The 18,847-nt window shown below is 44.4% G+C and overlaps 1 protein-coding gene across 3 annotated transcripts in view; it reads left to right on the forward strand.

Moving 5' to 3' along the window:
- The window catches only part of MYRIP (myosin VIIA and Rab interacting protein), a 380,023-nt gene that overhangs the window by 5,684 nt on the left and 355,492 nt on the right, over positions 1-18,847 (forward strand). The window contains exon 1 of one of the 3 annotated variants that reach the window (XM_040479863.1): positions 36-257. The exons of 1 other annotated variant lie outside the window; for it this stretch is intronic. The gene's annotated coding sequence lies outside the window, so the exon portion shown is untranslated. Of the gene's footprint in view, positions 1-35; positions 258-18,847 lie in introns of those variants that run through there. One more of the 3 variants, XM_040479867.1, reaches the window with a different exon arrangement.

Genomic DNA, 18,847 nt, shown 5'->3' on the forward strand with positions numbered 1-18,847 from the left:
GCCAGCGCCGCGCTCCCGCCTCCTGCCCGCTCCCGGGCTCCCGCTGCGGCTGCGGTTCTGGCGGCCGAGCCCCCGCGGCGCTGCAGCTCAGATCCGGCGCGCCGAGCGACCCGCGCGCCCCTGCCTCGCCGCTCGCAGCTCCCTCATCCACGCGCCGCGCTGCGGCAGGTGCCCCGGGCGTCCTGAGGCGCGGTGGCCTGAGCGCGGCCGCCATCGGTGACCCTGGCCAGGGACCTGCTCCAGCCTGGCCACCCCGCGTGAGTACCGTCTCCTCCCCTCCGGCGGCTTTGCGCCACTGTCCCCCTTGCGTTGCCGCAACTTCGGGGGTGGGTGTGTGGAGGTGCCTCTCACGCTCCCCCACGCCCGCGCGAGTCCTGAACCGGGAGGGTCCCCGGGCACGGCCAGCCTGCCTCTGCGGACGGGCTTGCGGGGGGCGGGGGCGTTGAACTTGCTCGAGGTTCGTCGCAGAGTCGCAACCGCCCCTTTCCCCCCCTTGGCCGCGGCCGGAGCTCGTCCCTGCGTTTCCCTCGCGTTCGCCGTTCCCCGCTGGCCACGTAGCTCCCGGGCTGCGGTTCGCCGCGCACCTACTACGCTGCAGGTGCATCCGCCGGGCGCCTGGAACCACCGGGTAAGCGCCCGGGAGCAGCCAGCGCGGCGGACTTGGCTCTCTCGGACTCTCAGTTTCTGTAAAATGGGGCTAATCAGAGACTCACTCAAGGTCATGGCCCGTGCGCGGAGTGAGAACCCTGGTCGACCGCTTCCGGCCGGGTCCGCGGACTGCCTGGGGAGGGGCGCGCTGTGGCGGGTGGGTGGTCACTTCGGCTTCATCCCGGTCTCTTCCTCTTACTTCCTTCCCTCCAAGTCCGCGGGATTTGCAGATGTCGGGAGCCCGTCTCAAGGGACCCTACAGAGGTTTGGGGGGGTCCGTGGGGGACCTTTGGGGTGAGCGCGGTGCCGAGCGCTTCCGCGGCGGAAATCCCTGACCTGAGACATTTGCAGCATCCCCCCCCAATCCCAGTCATTTAATTTGCTAACGTCTCGGCGGGGTAGGGGCATTTTCTAGGTGCCTGCTCTTAGAGCAGTCCTGCTCCGTTTCCGTTTCCCAGACAAGCCCTGTCCCCAAGATAAGTATGGGAGAGACGAACTGGACATGTCAGTTTGGGTCCAGGGACTTCGTAAGAGAAGCGGGTTCGCTCTGCTGTTGGTTTAGCCAACCCTGGCTCCCATCTGCTCTAGGAAAATGCCTGGAGTCTGGCTTCATTCCTGCCCTCCCTACTCCCTGCCCCTTGATCTGGGTTTGTTGCACACTTTCCCTGGGGAGGGTGGAGTCCAGTCCCAGAATGTGTAACTGTTGCTGGATGTCTGTCGTTTATTCCAGACCCTTTGAGGCAGTTCCAGTGGGTTGTGGGTGGTTCTCAGAGCTTTGGGCTTGGCAGAGACTTACCCCTCCTCTTTTGACATTGTTTCTCTGTCCCTCCAACTCAGCCTACCCCGCCCTTACTCAGCGATCGCATGGCTACTTGGATAGTTTTGTGATGCCTGACAAATATCTTTGAGCCTCAGCTTTTTTTCTTTTTAAAGCAAGCTCTGTGCCCAATGTGGGACTTGAACTCATGACCCCAAGATCAAGAGTCGCATACTCTGTAGACTGAGCCAGCCAGGCGCCCCCGAGCCTCAGTATTTAAAATCTATAAAGCAGAATAATCCTTGTGTTTCAGTCTTTCCAGGGCGGTAAGGGTTCAGGGGACATGGTGGAGGTGAACGTAGAAGGCAGATGGTTCCAGACGATCTGAGCTGTGGGTGGAAGTGGAGGTGATTTCAAGAATTTTTTTACAGCAGTCTCTGAGACCCTAGGCACAGATGTAAAAATCTTTGTTTCTAGAGAAATTTACTCTGCCAAGACTTTGAAAATACTACTTTTCATCTTCCAGTTGATGTCTCTCACTTGGCCATGGGCAGCTACATCTCTCCTAATTACCCCCTGCCCCATCTGTGGTCTTTGTGGGCAGGGAGCTGGCTGGCTCTGCCGGGCTGGGGGCTGTCTGTGGTGGTGGCGAAGCACTGTATCTCTGTGGGGGGGTGTTGTCTCTGTGAAGGTGAAGTGTATCTCTGCGGAGATGTGTGTATCTCTTTGTGGCCTAGGTTTCCTGTGGAGGGGGAGGGACAATTGTTTGCTCCAGGGTCTGCTCATTTTGGGAAAAGTGAAGGGCTAGCCGGGCTCAGCAGTGTAAACAGTGGTATGGCTTGTATCCTGTCTCCTTCCTTCCTGTCCAGAAGGGTAGAAGGAGAGCTCCTCTGTGGCCTTGGTCTTTAGAGAAATCAGTTGGGGCAGACTGGAATACCTCAGAGAGAAATGGGCATACCCTGTTTTGGGTTATTATTGTTTATGCAGTCTTTTGTTGCAAAGGCAAGTTAAAGAGGGACGACGGGTCTGAACTTGGTGACTTTATTTTAACATTATATTAAGCTATGACATAATAACAGAAAATAGCACAGATCTGTACTGTACTGTCAGTGGATTTTCACAAGCTGGACACACCTGCACCTGCCGAGATTAAGACCTAGAATATTCCTCGTCTCCCCATGTCCTCCATAGATCTTATCCCTCAAGGGTAACCATCATCCTGCTTAGTTTTTTCAGGTGAGCTTGATTTTTATTTTCATTACTATTTATTTTACCAGTTTAGTGTCAAAGGTAAAATGAAGCTGCTTGGTGATTTTCTACTTCTTCTTTTAACGGATGCTAACCAAAGGTAGTTGCACATTAACCACCAGTCCAGAAAGCTAGTAGGGAGGATTTGGGCTTAAGATCTAGGTGGAATCTAAACTGGTTGTCTCTTCCTCGCCCCCCAGCTGGTTCTTGGGTGGTGAAAGAAGCCAGACCGCAGATACAACAGCACCGACATTGAGAAATTGAAACCAGGTTGTTCATCGAGTGTATTTGAATAAAGCAGACCTGAAATAGTATCATGAGAAAATATAAATGAAAAAACATATGAATTAATTCTCATTTGAAACATAAAAATGGGAATATTGTGAATTTCTCAATATTAAAAATCGGTAGAGGACCACAGAACTTCAAGGCTGAGTGATTTATAAGCTGTTTGTGCTGTTACCACATGGTGGCGCCACCTTGGCTGGTGAACGGCACTAAGAGCATTCTTTCCCAAGCCCCCAGTAAGGAATCCCAGGAATAAAATCCAACAGTTCAGTATCTCCGGAAATGATTTCCAAAGTGTTTGGCAGGCAGGCCTCCCCTCTGGCGCCTGCTACCCTAAATCCACGGATCGAACCCTATCCCAGCTTTTTAGGAGGGTGGCTTGTGTGTTGGAGAAGGTGGAGTTGGGACATTATGGCCCTCTCTTTGGTAGTATGGAACTGTGGTATGTCCTTGGGATTTTAAAGAGGGTTGACTGAGAAGCTAGCTCAGGTGTGTTGTGATTATTTTGGACTCATTTCACCCCAGAATTCCCCCAAAGGTATGAGAGAAGGAGTTCTCTTTCCTGAGCCAGGTAACTATAGTCACACCGCACTGTCCATGGTGAACTCGGAAGAATAAGACTGCTGCCCTCTGAAATGCCCTCTGTGTTCCACACAGAGGTGGGGGCCAAGTCACATGGGGAGACCACAGGGTGTGGGCTTTTGTATCCAGCTGTGGAGAGGGCTAAGCAGACCATTCTAGTGCCTTTTCCCTTCACTGTCCGTGTGATCAAGATGCTGCCTAGAAGACTGTATTCATGATGGCCACCATGCTAAGAGTATTGCATATTGGCCATGTGCTGGATCATGTATACATATATATCCCTGTATTTTATATATATATATATATATATATATATTTATATATGTATATATATATATACACACACACACACACACATATACACACACATATATATATATCTGTGTATTATATATATACACATATATATTATATAATATAATATATATATAATATTATATATATATGGATATATGGATATATGGATATATATGGGGTTGAGTGCATGCAGCCTGCAACATTGGGACTGAGTGTGTGCTCATCAGAATGTGTAGTCTTACTTCATGTTTAAAATTTTAGGGGTGCCTGGGTGGCTCAGTTGGATAAGCAACCGACTCTTGATTTCAGCTCAGGTCATAATCTTGCGATCCGTGAGACTGAGCCCCAGCATCAGACTCTGCACTGACAGTGTAGAGCCTGTTTGGGATTCTCTCTCTCCCTCTCTCTCTCTGCCCCTCCCCTGCTTGCATGTGTGCTCTCTCTCTCTCTCTCTCTCTCTCTCTCTCAAAATAAATAAATAAACATTTAAAAATTTATTTAAATGAAGGTCTGTTAATTTATTTTTGTAATTTTGTTTTTCACCTAACATTGTTTTAAAAACATATGTTGATAGCATTTGTTGATAACTGAAAGTTTAGTTGATGCATTTTAACATAATATTTCCTTGTTTGGTATCATCAATACCTCACTTGATGGACAAAAAGATATTTTTACTGTTTGCTATTATGAGAAATATTGCAGGGACTATCCTTGATAAGGTCTTGTAGAAATGTGTAAGTGTCTCTAGGATATATATCCCCAGAAGTTGAATAACTGGGTAGTAGGATATGCCTGCCTCAACATCTGTCTGTTACAGGTTTTGCAAATTGCCCTCTGTAGTAGTTGGCCCGATTTACATTCCTACTAGCACCGTGTTGGAGTGCCTTGTGTCCCCATATCTTTGTGCATCAGACGTTTTGATTTTGGTTCATCTGATAAGCATAGAATGTATTTCACTTTGCATTTCACTTTTACTTTAGATTTCCCTGAGAGTCTTTTTTTTTTCTTTAAAGATTTTACTTTTGGGCAATCTCTCCACCCAGTGTGGGGCTTGAACTCACACCGCTGAGATCAAGAGTCACATGCTCTACCAGCCAGGTGCCCCTCACTTAGAGATTGTTAAAAAATACATTTCGGTTTTCAAAGTTTCTTTTCTAGGCATTGCTATATTTTACTAGAGAAAACGTTCAGATCTTAAAACTCCTCTGAAATTTGTATTTCTGTATTGTGTGAGGCAGGGATCTAATTGTTTTCCATACTCAAAACCACTTCTCCCATTATCATTTATTGAATAGTTTCCTATTTTCTCACTTATTTTATAGCAGTCTCCATAATATGCCAGTTTTGTTACATTTTTGGATCTGTTTCTAAACTCTGCTTTGTTAAATCTCTTATGATTCCTCAGCTAATACCATTTTATTGAATTATTAAGGCTGTATAATCTTTTCTTCTTAGCTTTTTTCTTCAAAATGGTCTCGGTTATTCTTGACCCCCTAGGCTTCGACATGAATTTTAGGATCTTTCCTAAAGGTCCATTTTAATGAAAAATATTATTACGGAAATTTGGTAAAATACCAAATAAACTATATTTTTGTGTTTCTTTTTCTTCAAATATATATTGTGCTAATCAAAACTTTTAATTTCCCATAATTTGGTCTCCATTTTAAATGGATTCACTTTATGTGACTCTTCTCTGGCACCAGATATCTTGAATAATAAGGACCATTTGAATATGATTTTTCAAACACATATAGGATCGTTTTTTAAATTCAACAACATACGAGCAATGTTAAAGTCAATGATTATTCTTCTGTGACATTTGTATCCTCGTAATAATTCATTTATGTACCGTAATTTATTTAACAAATCCTTCTTTTTGTTAAAACCTGAAGCACTTTGTACTTTTTATTGTAACTTCATCCTTGTACACATCTCTGTTTCATTTGTATGAATTACTTTGTTGAAAGTTGTTTACTTTTCCTTACATTTTTGGTACACATTGCCAATTAACCCCCCAGGAGAGTTTATAAATTGATTTTGCTATTAGTCGTATATGAGTATGACAGATCCCCATGACTTGCCAGCGATAAATACAATTATTCATCATCATTTCCAGTTTCACGGGCAAAGGAAAAAAGCCAGAATCCTGGGTTGTTTTGTTTATTCGTTTAGCTTTTCTTTTCTAGTAAGACAGAATATATCTTCATGTTTATTGGTTCTTCAAAGCTGACTTCACTATAGAATTTTCCATGAGGGTTGTTTCTCTTTTGCTTTCTGTAAAAGAAACTTGCATTATCACTCTGCTTTTTTTTTTTTTTTGAGAGAGAACAGATTGTTTTATACAAATCATGTTCATATTTTTAATGTTAAATATTCTGTCATATGAAAATACCATATTTCAAAAAGCTGTTCCTCCGTGATGGACTTTAGATTATCTCTGTATTTTTTGGCCATTACGTATATACATGCAATAAACATCCTGGAAATGTATTTATGTGCATGAAAAAGAAATTCTGGGGGATCTGTGCCCAGAAGTGGGATTGCAGGATCATATTATATGCAGTTTTACAGCTTGATGACCTGTTGCCAAACTGCTCTCCAAAGCGGCCATACTCAGTTAAACTTCCGTGGCATTGTGTATGGATAGTGTCTGTCCCATAAAGGAACCGATACTATTAGAGAAGGGAGGACAAAGGCATTGAAAGAAAACATAATAGGTATGCATGTTTGAGTGTACGTAACTATCCTAAAGTTATTTTGGCAAAACTCAGAGGTTGTTGACTTTTTCATTTAGAAACTTGCATCATAGAAACGATTACATAGAAGTAAGACCAGAACAGCATGAAACTGCTAGAAGTTTAGTGGGGGAAAAGCTGGATGAGTAACTTGGTTGGAAACAGGCTGGAAACTTTACTGAAAGCAACCTGACCCCATTCAAATGTACTCTGAGAATCAAGTCTGCATTTGTGGAAGGGACCTAAAGAGAGCCTAATGAAACTGCGTGAATGCTGTCTGAAAACTGTTTCTGGTTTGGTGTTCGACCATGTGTTATATTCCCCCATTTTCTTCTGTCAGTAATTATGAGTTCATTTTTTTTTTTTTGTATATATTTATATATCATCAGCTGGGGAAAGAAAAACACTCTGTACAAAGTTCTTTTGTGGCTGTGATTTACAGCGTAATGCCACAGATACGACAGACACGCGATCTGCAGCTGGGATGCACAAATCCATTCTGTGGGCTGACAATTTAATCTCACTGAGCAGACACTTGAGAAAAGAACGCAAGATGTGCAAGGAAGGGCGGGTGCCTGGAGGACGGAGGTGCCCGCCCGTGGCCCCAGGATCTGTTGTGGCTATTTGCCAGAGTCCCCAAATCATCTTCTGACACTGACTCGTGACTCAGATAACCATGTCATTCTATACGGTTCTTTCTTTGTGGTATGAAATAGAACTACCTCAAAGTGTGCAGGGTCATTTTCTAAGCTTGGATGTGCTATCTATATCACTGCAGAAAAGAAAAATTACCCATCTCTTTACATTGTTTTCTCTGAAGATTCACAGTCTGGATAAGCAGTGCTTCTCGCCCCAAACATCTTCCTAACCTCCTCTTGAAAACCATTGTCTCAAGCGTCATTTCACTTTATCTGTGTAGCTCCAGACTCAGAAAATATGGAAGGTGCTGTTTTGTGTTTGTGTTATATAAATGTGGTTTGGGTGTTTTGCCTTTTTTTTTTGAAAAGCAATTTATTGATCATTAGGGATTTACTAGAATGACATGTAACCAGCAGAGTCAAGATTAGTCTCTTTTATGGCTAATTAGAAGAAAAAGAAAAAATGCTGTTTTAACTGAATCTTTGTTTAGTCTTTTAGAAATCTGCGAGTTGGTTTTTCGGCTTTGCAGTCCAGTAAATGTCAGGTGCCTCTCCCAGGACGGCAGATCTTGCAGTCTGGCGCCTGAATGCTTCGGAAATCCCCTAACTGTCCCTTTGGGCTCCCAGTCTCGAATCTGTCCCCCTCAGCTTCCAGGTACCTGATGCTTCCCTTCCCGCTGTGGTCACCCTCACTTTCTGCCTCAGTTTCCTTCCCTTCAGACTGCTGGTGGTGGTGGGGGCCAATACAGTGCTGTTATCTACCCCCTCTGTTCTTTAAATGATCCAGAGCCGGTTAAGAGCATGAGAAACAAAAGGAGCCCAGCACCGTTTTTGGCTAATCAGGGAGATGGTTAAAATGGCTTCCCCTAAGAGGAAGGGCTTCCCAAAGAAGTGAGATCTGGTGGGAGTGCTCTGGAGACGGGCAGATGTGCTGTGCTTGCTCAGTCAAGACCACGTCTCAGGAGGGCTGGGGCTTTTGGATGGACACAAAACCCAACTTCCTTCTAGGTCACAGTGGGGTAAGAAAGCCTGTAGAGTTGGCCACCACTTTCTACCCCCACAGCTTAGTGCTGTCCTCCTTTTTCTCTTGATCAATATCACTAGAGTTACAGTTTTTTTCCCCCGGATTTTCCAAAGAACCAAATTTGGCTTTCTTTTCTCTATTGTGTCATTTTTTTTTTTTTTAATTTTTTTTTTTTCAACGTTTATTTATTTTTGGGACAGAGGGAGACAGAGCATGAACGGGGAAGGGGCAGAGAGAGAGGGAGACACAGAATCGGATACAGGCTCCAGGCTCTGAGCCCTCAGCCCAGGGCCTGACGCGGGGCTCGAACTCACGGACCGCGAGATCGTGACCTGGCTGAAGTCGGACGCTTAACCGACTGCGCCACCCAGGCGCCCCTCATTATTTTTTTATTTTATTAATCTCTGTTCTCATCCTTATTATTTCCTTCCTTCTACTTTCTTTGACTTCATTCTTTTTATAATCTCTTACATTTACAAGATTTAACTCATTAACTTCCAGCCTTTCTTCTTACATACACATGCATGAGCCCAATCAATCTGCCTCAAGTATTGCTTTAGCGATATTTGTATTCCACAGTTTTGATTTGTAGCGTTTTTACTGTTCACATGTAAGTTTTTCGCATTTTCACTAGGATTTCTTCTTTGACTTATGAGTTCTTTGTATGCTTTTATTTTGGTTTTTAAATTTCCAGAACCTTTTAGCCATTATTTTTTCTATTTTAATACATTGTGATAAGAGAATGTGGTCTACGTGAGTCCATTTCCTTGAAATTTGTGGCAATTTTGTGTTATGGCCTAGTACGTAGTTTTCGCAGATGTTCCCGTGTTTTTGTGAAAATAAAGTAACTGGTTACAGTAGTCAATATATGTTCATTAGCTTAAGCCAGTTAATTGTGTTATTCAAATCTTCCCTCTTCCTTACTCATTTTTTTGCAGCTTAATTAATCAGTTATTGAGGGAGAATATATATAGAAATGAATTTGTCAATTTCATATTGGGCTGCTTTCAGTTTTTGCTTTGTATATTTTGAAGCAATATGTTATTAGGTGCATTCTAGTTTACTTTTTTTCCTGGTCAACTGAACCTATATCATTATGAAATAACCCTGTTAATGTCCAGTAATGCCCCTTGTTTTTAAGTCTGTTCTAATAGAGCTATGCCAATTTTCTTTTGCTTAGTATTTGCCTGTTTTATCATTTTCTTATATTTTCACTGCCAACAGTTATGTATATTTTTATTTCACTTGTGAAGCTGTTTTAAAGAGCATAAAGTTGCTTTTTTTAACCTGTATGTTTTAATGTGAAAGATACATTCATTTTCAGTACTACCATTGATATATTTGGTTCTATTTTACTGTTGTACTTTGTCCCACCTTTTATATACTTAGTTACTCTATCTAGTTGCTTTCAGTATAATTTAGATCCTCTCTTCTACCCCACATTACACTTTCCCCTCTCACTTATTCAAAACTTTATGCTCTATTTCTGTTTTCTAGTGTTTATGATATGGTAATTTTAGCATACGTGTTTACCTTAACAAAATTCAAACTGAGTCAGAGTCATTTCTGTCTTCCTGAGCAATTCAAGGACTTTATACTTAACTCTGATCACCTCCCTCCCCAATGTGTATGTGAGTGCTGTCTGGTGTTTTAGTCAAATTTTAACACTTTATTATTATTTTTTTCACATAGTATGTGATGTGTTGATGATATTATTCCACTGTCTTCTAGCTTCTATTGTTTCATTCCAAGAATTCAGCTAATAATATGATTATTGTTCTTTTGTAGTAATCTTTTCTTCCTGGCTGGTTTTAATTCCTTATTAGTGTATTTGTTGTTCTGAGTTTCACTATAACATATATAGTAATGGGCTTCTTTTTAATTGTCCCACTCAAGAATCACTGGACTTCTTAAATGTAAGGATTGCTGTCTAATCAGTGTTCTGGAAAATTCTCAGCCATTTTTTTCTTTGTCTCTTTCCCATTCTCTATTATCTTCTCCTGAAACTTTGATCAGAACCTTCTTCCTATATCATCTGGGTCCTTTAAACTCCTTTCTTATTTTACTTCTTTTCTTCCAGCTGCACTTTGGGTTATTATTTCAGCTCTCTCTTCCAATTTACCACTTATCTTCTCTGCTGTGTCTAGTCTGTTTTTTAGTATGTCCACTGAGTTTCCATTAACTTTTTCAAATAAATGTAATTTTTATAGCTTCTCATTCACGGTTGCACTTTGATAAAGTCTTATTTCCTGAACCATATTAAGCATACTTATTTAATGTTTTGTATAAAATAATTTCATGATTAACAGGAATTTAGCAACTGGGGAAGACTGATCTGGCAGTCTAGTTCTGGGTTCTTTATTAATTTATTAAACAAGGGGTCATGTTGGGGACCACACGCTAGAACTCAGACTTGCCCTCTCCAGATGCTCTACCCATGTCCCTCCCAAAAGGCAGTAGGGGTTTGTAAGCGTGAGTAGTACTGGGCTTCCTCTGGTATCCTCACCGTCCACGGTAGGCACCACAGGGCACCCTGCTCCCAATCTGCCCCTGCTCAATAAAAGTTGAAAGGAGCCCCTCACGCTGGGTTAAAGGTCACGTCTACTTTGGCCTTCTGTTTTCCATTGACTTGGTCAAGAGGAAACTTGAAACACTCCTCCCTCTCCCTCTGGCCCCTTGTGACTCATGGTCCCACTCCCACTCTGCCTTGAATGGACCAGGACTCATCCCATCGTGCTCTTTATCCCCGTTTTTCAGTCCCCCTGACTCCAGGGCTGTTTCCCTTCAGTTCCTGATGACTTCAGCTCCAGATTTTCCACCACTCCCTGCAGCACTTAAGCTCCTGCCTTAGAACTGGCACTTTAGTATACAGGTAGGGAATCCTTCTAGCATCGAGGCCTCCCAGGTCCTTGACCTGCTTTGCTCTGATTTTCTGTCTTCCACCCCGTCCTGCCACCGACTTCCACAGTCATAGATGGACACTTTCATTCCCAGTAACGGCCAGCCCCTCATAATCTGTTTCATGCAACCAACTTCCGTCTTCCAACCCTTTTCCTGTCTTCTTCCAAGTCCGGCGGTCCCTCAGTGCTCCTCACTCTCAGCCCATGACCCTAGACCCTTGAGGTCCTCTCCTCTGCCTTTTCCAGCCTGTAACTCGTGGCATGCCCTGTAGTCAATCTTTGGAGCACGCCCTCAGTTCACATACCCATCCTGGACAGCATCCTTCTCTCTGGTTCAGTCCCCATCTCTGCCTCTCCCTGCCTGCATCTTTGCCACTGAATGTGGCCAAAGGAAAACTCATAAGCAGTTGACTGGCCTCGTATGGCCATGGGCTTCGGGTGGGGGCCTGACATTTCCCTGGGCCTGGCCCTCTCCCCTTCTCTTCACTGATTGTTTCACACTCTCCCCTGCCTTCCCATTTGCCTCAGATGTGCTCACCTCTCCATCCTCATTCTTAAAGTGTCCCTGCCGTCACTCTCACTGAGAAAGCCGGAGCCATCCAGAGGGAGCTCCCACAGACTCACTCCACCATCTGCCTCCCACCTGCCTTCCTCTGTATCTACATACTCTGCCCTGTGTTCTGGACTACCTATGAAACATCTGTGTTTGGATCTAAAGTGAGACCCTCCGCTCCCTGGCCCCGTAGCTCCTCCTACCTTGAACACTCAAAGATATCACTCCAGCGATTCTCCCTCTGTATTGCCAGTTTTCTCTGTCTACCAGATAATTCTTGTTGGCTTACACACATGTTATTTCTCCTTTCTTGGAAAACACTCCCTCTGTAACTGACTTTTACATCTAGCTCTGAGTCATTTCTCTGTTTTCCTATGTACAAAAACAGCTAAAGAGAGTTGGTTGCCTAGTCTCACTGTCCACAAATTCCCTCCTCCCGTTCTGGGTTACCCCACCCTGCCCGCCGCAGATGGCCAGCTCAGTTTCACCAACTCCACCAGCAACTGCCTGATGATCCGTGAGCGACTCCACCTTACTGAACCCAAGGGCTGTTCTCACTCTCATCCTTCTTGTTCCATTAGCACCATTTGACTCCGCCAGTCAGCCCCTCTTCCTCGATATACTCTCTTCCCTAAGTCTGGAGGATACATTCATAAATGCCTTCTACATCCTTGGTAGTTCTCTAGCTGCTGCTTTGTCTTTTGCTTGACCTCTGAATGTTGGAAGGCCCCAGGGCTGTCTTTGATCCGCTTTGCCTTTTTATTTCCATTTCCTCCCTACAGACCTCACCTTGGTCTTATTTCATGGTTTCAAATACCATCTATGCCAGTGATCCTTGACCCTTTATCCCTGGACAAGACCTCTCTCTCAAACTCCTCGAATAACTTACTTGCCCTCTCCTCCTGCATGTGTAATAATCATCTCAACTCTTTGAAAACCGAACCCTGATCTTACCCCCAAACCTCTTCTACCTTCTTTTTTCTCATCAAGTTGCTTAGGTCCCAATCAATATAATCAATCTAAAATTATTAATGCCTTCCTTTACCTTTTTTGTTGTCATACTACTCTTTGAAATCTGATGTGTACTTTTCAATCATGGAAGATCTCAATTTGGATGCTAAATTTTCATCAGAATTACTTGATTCAGGGGTGCCTGGGTAGCTCAGTTGGTTAAGCATCTGACTTTGGCTCAGGTCATGATCTCATTGTCTGTGGGATTGATCCCCACGTCGGGCTCTGTGCTGACAGCTCAGAGCCTAGAGTCTGCTTCAGATTCTGTGTCTTCCCCTCTCTCTCTCTCTCTCTCTCTCTCTCTCTCTCTCTCTGTGTCCCTCCCTGCTCATGCTCTGTCTCTTTCTCTCTCAAAAATGAGTAACCTTAAAAAGAATTACTTGATTCATAGTTAGATTTAGTGAAATATACAGTTAAAAAACTGCATCCACACACCCAAGTTGTTCTAAATTTATTTAAATGTTTTCCCATAGCTGAATTGACTATCATTTAACAGGAAAGGTTAGACTTGTTTTGCACAGCAGCTAGCTCTCTGTTGGTTAGAAGGAAGTCAAAAATTTTGTCTGGAGCAACTTTGCTCTCCTCTTTGTTATCTACACAGTAGGATATTACCTAGGGTCAACTCTCTTTATAATCCTTTTGCTTAAATATCTTTGAATATGACCACAGTTTGAAGGGCCTAGCTGAACACCCTATTTTATCAGAAATATTTTCAGTGTCTCCTTCCTGAATAGGGGGGCAACCCTGGGTTATAACTCAAAACATAGCTGTAGCCACCTGGCATTAATTTTCTTCAAGTGATTCTTCTCCAGATTCATGGAAGAACTCCTCAAATAATTATCTTTCCAGGGGAAGGGATGTCTTGCTGTGTTTCCATTCCTTCTGTTAGAAACATGTGAGAAATTCACTTAATTGCCAGACCGAGACAGAGGCTGAGATCTTGTGTTTTTGCCCTTTTGGACTCATTATTCTGAAGTGGTCTTAGAAATAAGCTTTTGGGACTTGGGAGGACAGGCATTCAGCACTTAGTATTTACATCAGATAAGCCTGATAAAATTGAAAAAATTTTGAGGAAGCACTATCAATGTACAGCCTGGGCAGTGTGGACATATAACACTCCTTTCTCAGAAAGGGACTTACTGAAAACCTAGGCAGTGGCAAAAACAGGTTTTTAAAAAGAATCTAAAATTATTTGGGGTTCGGTGTGGAAGCAAAGGCCTAATTTTAGTGTAGAGCGGTGTTCCCGGTGAACCTGCACAAATGGGAGATCGGCTGTGGGCACACCATCATCTCCGTCCATTTTTGCTCATTAGGTGCCTTCACTGTTTAGATGCCGCCCTTCAGACACGCCGGAAAGTATGTCTCAGGAGCCTTATTGTACCCTTGGACTTAGCCATTTCATTTCTGGGAATCTAGCCTAAGGGGGAAAAGTCCTTAATGCGGAAAACCCTTGATGCACAAAGATGTTTCTCATAGTTCTCTGTGAAATTGCCCAAAATTAGAATCAACCCAGATGTACCACACTGGGAACGGGTCGATAAGGATATGCGCTGGATAAAATGTAATGTAACCATTAAGAGTGATGCTTAAAAGGGACTGTACCAACACAGAAATACACCGGAGGTAAGGTGTTTAGTGGACAACGGCACCTGCCTCTGTGTGTCCTTGGACAAAACCCAACAGCAGCCCCTACAAAGAGTGGGACAAATGACACTTCAGCAAAGCCATGTGTTAGTATCCGCTGTTTGTTCAGTAGTGTCGTGGGATTAATTTTCTTTTATGACGTCATCCTATCTTTCAAATTTTCTTAAGTGAGCATTTTCTGGGGGTGCCAAAAACCACACACAAATTCCAAAGTAAAAACTCAAAAGGATGAGAAGGGGTGGAGATCTGTGAGAGGCTCCTTCTGAGGAGCACCTGGGACATTGTTTCTCTTTGAGAACTGTTTTTGCAAAATTGAGAGTGAAAAAAAATGGGAGAGATGGTAGAGGACAGGTGCCCCAGCTGGGCCAGGTGGGGATACACATTGTTGGGAGGTTGTCTCCTCTGCCTGTCTGGAAAGGTCGGGCAGGGCTGCGTGCTGTGAATCTCAGTCCTCCTCTGTCAGACATATCTCTGGGCACACGGGGGCACCCAAACAGCGTTTGTTGACTGAAGAATCGATGGGCACAGACTGTAGCAGATTCCATTGGCCATGTTACAGAACACTTAAGATTATGCTCTTAGGGTGTTACCTTTGAATTTTGAGAAAAAACTGGAAGAAAAAATGTTCACTTGTATCCAATTTGAATGGAATGTCTATGGGCATTACTACTCAAGACTAAACTACCTTCCCCGCCATCTCTCAAATTGCTGAACCCATTTATTTAAAATTTTTTTAACGTTTGTTTATTTTTGATAGAACACAAGGCAGGGAGGAGAAGAGAGAGAGGGAGACACAGAATCTAAAGCAGGCTCCAGGCTCTGAGCTGTCAGCACAGAGCCCAACGTGGGGCTCAAACCCATAGACCATGAGATCACGACCTGAGCTGTAGTCGATTGCCCAACCAATTGAGCCACCCAGGCGCTCCTGAACCCGTTTATTGAAAATAAAGGTGTAGTTATTTTGGTTAGCTTCTGCTTCAGAGTTCTGTAATCTTGTCTATAGAATTTTGTGACACACCTTTAATTATCCTCGAAGTAGCTAACTTTAATTAAAGCATGTGTCCCTGAACCCCCTGCTGATGGAACATGTACTTCATAGCTGGGTTTGTGAAACCCGCCACAGATCAGGCTAATGTTAAAGATCATTAAATAATTTCCCTTCTGCCAAGGTACTGAATTGGAGATTTTTTTTTTATTGCCTAGAGCAGCTTTACTCTCTTCTTTGGTATCTATCCAGTAGGATATTATCTAGGGTCAAATCTCTCTTTATAATGCTTTTGCTTATGTATCTTTGAATATAACCACAATTTGAAAGGCCTAGCCTAGCACAATATTTTATTATAAGCTTTTCTGTTTGAAACTATTTTCCCTTTGAAAATGTACACTCCAGTCTAGTTCAAACACTCATTTCAATGTTCACTATATTGAGACTTCAAAGAAAGAGAAAGAAAGAAAGAAAGAAAGAAAGAAAGAAAGAAAGAAAGAGAGAAAGAAAAAGCAATATATTTATCGCATGTGGGCCTTGGGTCATTGACGAAAGCACGCAGTTAAAAAGGATCAGATCGGAAAGGGGTTTTGAAAAGGATCTGGTCCAGAGGTAGAAAACTGGTGGGCCAAGAGTCATCAGTAGGTCATTCCCTTATCTCACCAGGTGATGTGGCATGTTGGTGAGACCAGTGAAGTCTATGGACGTGAGCCCATGGCCAAACTACTTTTGCTGCAAAACGAGTTTCTTGGTCAGTCACAATGTGACAGAGGGAACCGTGGTAGAGAATGAAGTATTCGTCACCGACGGGCAAAGATGCAGGCAGGAGCGTTACAGGCGCAGTTGGCAAACCCCTGCGTGTCTATTCCAGGCAGGAACCAGTGCTCCCTGTGTGACCGAAAGGGACTAGCGTAGTCACTCTCCACCAGGTGATTGGCTGGTTTCCTCCCCTCCACGTCCTGGGGAAGGGCTGGCGCCGGTCTCTGCTATTGGGAAGGCACTGAGCCTTCCCAGGCTAGGCACTGAGCAGTGGTGACAGTCAGATGAAGCCTGCAGCGGGGAAGTTTGTGAGGTGGGACCCGCGTGTGGCCGTGTTGGTGGACTGTGTCCCCAGGGCCCACTGAATAGGGGCCCCGCTGGGGAAGAGGCCACCCGATCTCCCCAGATGTCATCTTGTCCACCTGATTATCGACAGCTTCCACAGAGATACTGAGACGTTGCCCTGCTGCGCTCCTCTGGGGGGCCCATTGCCCACGTACCTCTTCCTCACACCTCCTTGTCACTGGCTTCCCAGTCTTCTTTCCCATCCTGCCGTACTGTCAGCCACTGCCCCTGAATTGGCCTAGGTCCGTTCTTCCAGACATCTCTTGGTCCAGACAACATGGAAAATCAATATACTGCTTGACATCCTGTCTGCCAGAAGGATTAACCTTCACTGTTACCCTTTGGGGCCACCCCTCAGCAGGGCTGTGATGTCATGGCTTTCCACTTTTGGAAATCTCGCAGAACTGTCTAAAGCAGGCTTGGGGGTTTTCTTCATGTTGGCGATCATCAGGAACTTCCTGTGAGAAGATAGGTGTGGCTTGAGGGAGAGGAGACAGAGCAACAGATACGGAGGGCACGGCAGCCTGGGACGCCTGCCCCCGCAGCTTACATCGTCTGATGCTGCTTCAGCCTGACTTCCTATATGCCATTTCCACTTAACAGTAGATGCCTACTGTCCAGCCTAACGAGAGGCTCAATGCTGGGTTCTTCCGGCCGCGCCCCCCCCCCCCCCCCCCCTCACTGGATGTCTCACTGTCACGTGTTCAGTACCAGAAGCCGTTTTGCACAAGGAGAACGCTTATGTGTAGAAGAGGGCATGACTGTGTTTTAACACCCTTAGAGGCCTTGTGAAGCCTCTCTTAGAACTTCCCAGAGGTCCTGCCCAGCATCTCTCTTTGTTACAGACACTTCGTATGTCACTGGATCTGTCGGATCCTGTGTAAACCAAGGGGCAGAGTGGCTTGCGTTGCTGCCCGGATCGCTACAGGGTCTTGTCTGACTTCGGGCCCCGCTCACTTCTGGCGGCCTTATAGTTTACTTAGGAAATGGCTGAGAGCAGCGTTCTTGTGTGTTTCTTATTTTTTTCTTTTTCTTTTTATTAAAGTTTTTATTTATTTATTTGAGAGAGAGCATGAGCATGGGAAGGGCAGAGAGAGGGAGAGAGAATTCCAAGGAGGCTCTTTGCAAGTGCAGAGCCCAGTGTGGGGCTGGAACTCACAAGCCGTGAGATCATGACCTGAGCTGAAACCAAGAGTTGGACGCTTAACTGACTGACCCATCCAGGTGCCCCTGCTTATATGTTTCTATGTGTCATCTTTGAAATCCAAAACAGCCCTCAAAGCTTCAAGCCTCTTTTTTTTTTTTTTTTTTTATGAAAGGCTAAAAGATGATGATGATGATGATGATGATAATAATAGCAATAATAAAACAACAACCCTAGGCTGTCTAGGACATTGATCAGAGAAATAACAGCTACACGCAGGTGGTTGGGACACGAGTCTGCAGCTGGCAAGGTGGGGTGCTAACTCTGTCACATCCTGGTGAGACCCAGGTAGACTGATAGGGGCGGGCACTCCTGGGGGCACAGATGCTTATTCTTGAAACTCTTGGTTTAAAGTACTGTGGGAGCTGGTTTAGAATTAGACTTTTTACCGGGCGCCTGGGTGGCTCAGTCAGTCAAGTGTCTGACTTCAGATCAGGTCATAATCTTGCAGTTTGTGGTTTCGAGCCCCACGTCGGGCTCTGTGCTGACACCTCAGAGCCTGGAGCCTGTTTCAGATTCTGTGTTTCCCTCTCTCTCAGCCCCTCCCCCATCTATGCTCTGTCTCTCTCTCAAAAAATAAATAAACATTTAAAAAATGTAGAATTAGTCTTCTTATCATGGTTTTGAAAAGTACCCCTCATTTGGGAGTTTATCATTTCTCTACATTTCGTTTCCTCTTCTTCAAGATTATTGTCTATATGTGTGTCTTCCTTTAGCTCATCAAAGGCCATGATCGGGGTCATTTTCTTTTCTCTTTATGTATAGACTGTATCTCTGAGTTTCAAAGTCATATATTGGGTTTTAGGCACTCGGTAGGCATTTGGGATGAACTTATTTGCCAGTTGGCACTGTCTTAGTAATAGCACTTGTGGCTGGATTTTGTGAAATTTGGTAAATTCTTTTTAATGGCCTACTCTGAAGTCAGTCAAGTAAATGCCACCAACCCATGAGAGACTGAGTAGAGGCAGAGGCTGGAAGGCCCCCTGGGTGCTGAGGGAATTGTCACCCACATGTTTTCCAAGCTCAGACACTTTTCTCAAGCCAAGTCTTTGCCAGTGAAGCCCTGCTGAACAGATACCCTGTGGCACCACAGTCTCTCCCCCAGCAGAAAATCCATACTTCTGGGAGTCACCTGGAATCTGGATCTGAATACACAGACTGAAAAAGCTTAGATCAGAGGGGCGCCTGGGTGGCTCAGTCAGTTAAGCATCCGACTTCGGCTCAGGTCA

Source organism: Herpailurus yagouaroundi, unplaced genomic scaffold (assembly GCF_014898765.1).
Source record: "Herpailurus yagouaroundi ecotype Mexico unplaced genomic scaffold, PumYag 159, whole genome shotgun sequence".
Classification (NCBI taxonomy): Eukaryota; Metazoa; Chordata; class Mammalia; order Carnivora; family Felidae; genus Herpailurus; species Herpailurus yagouaroundi.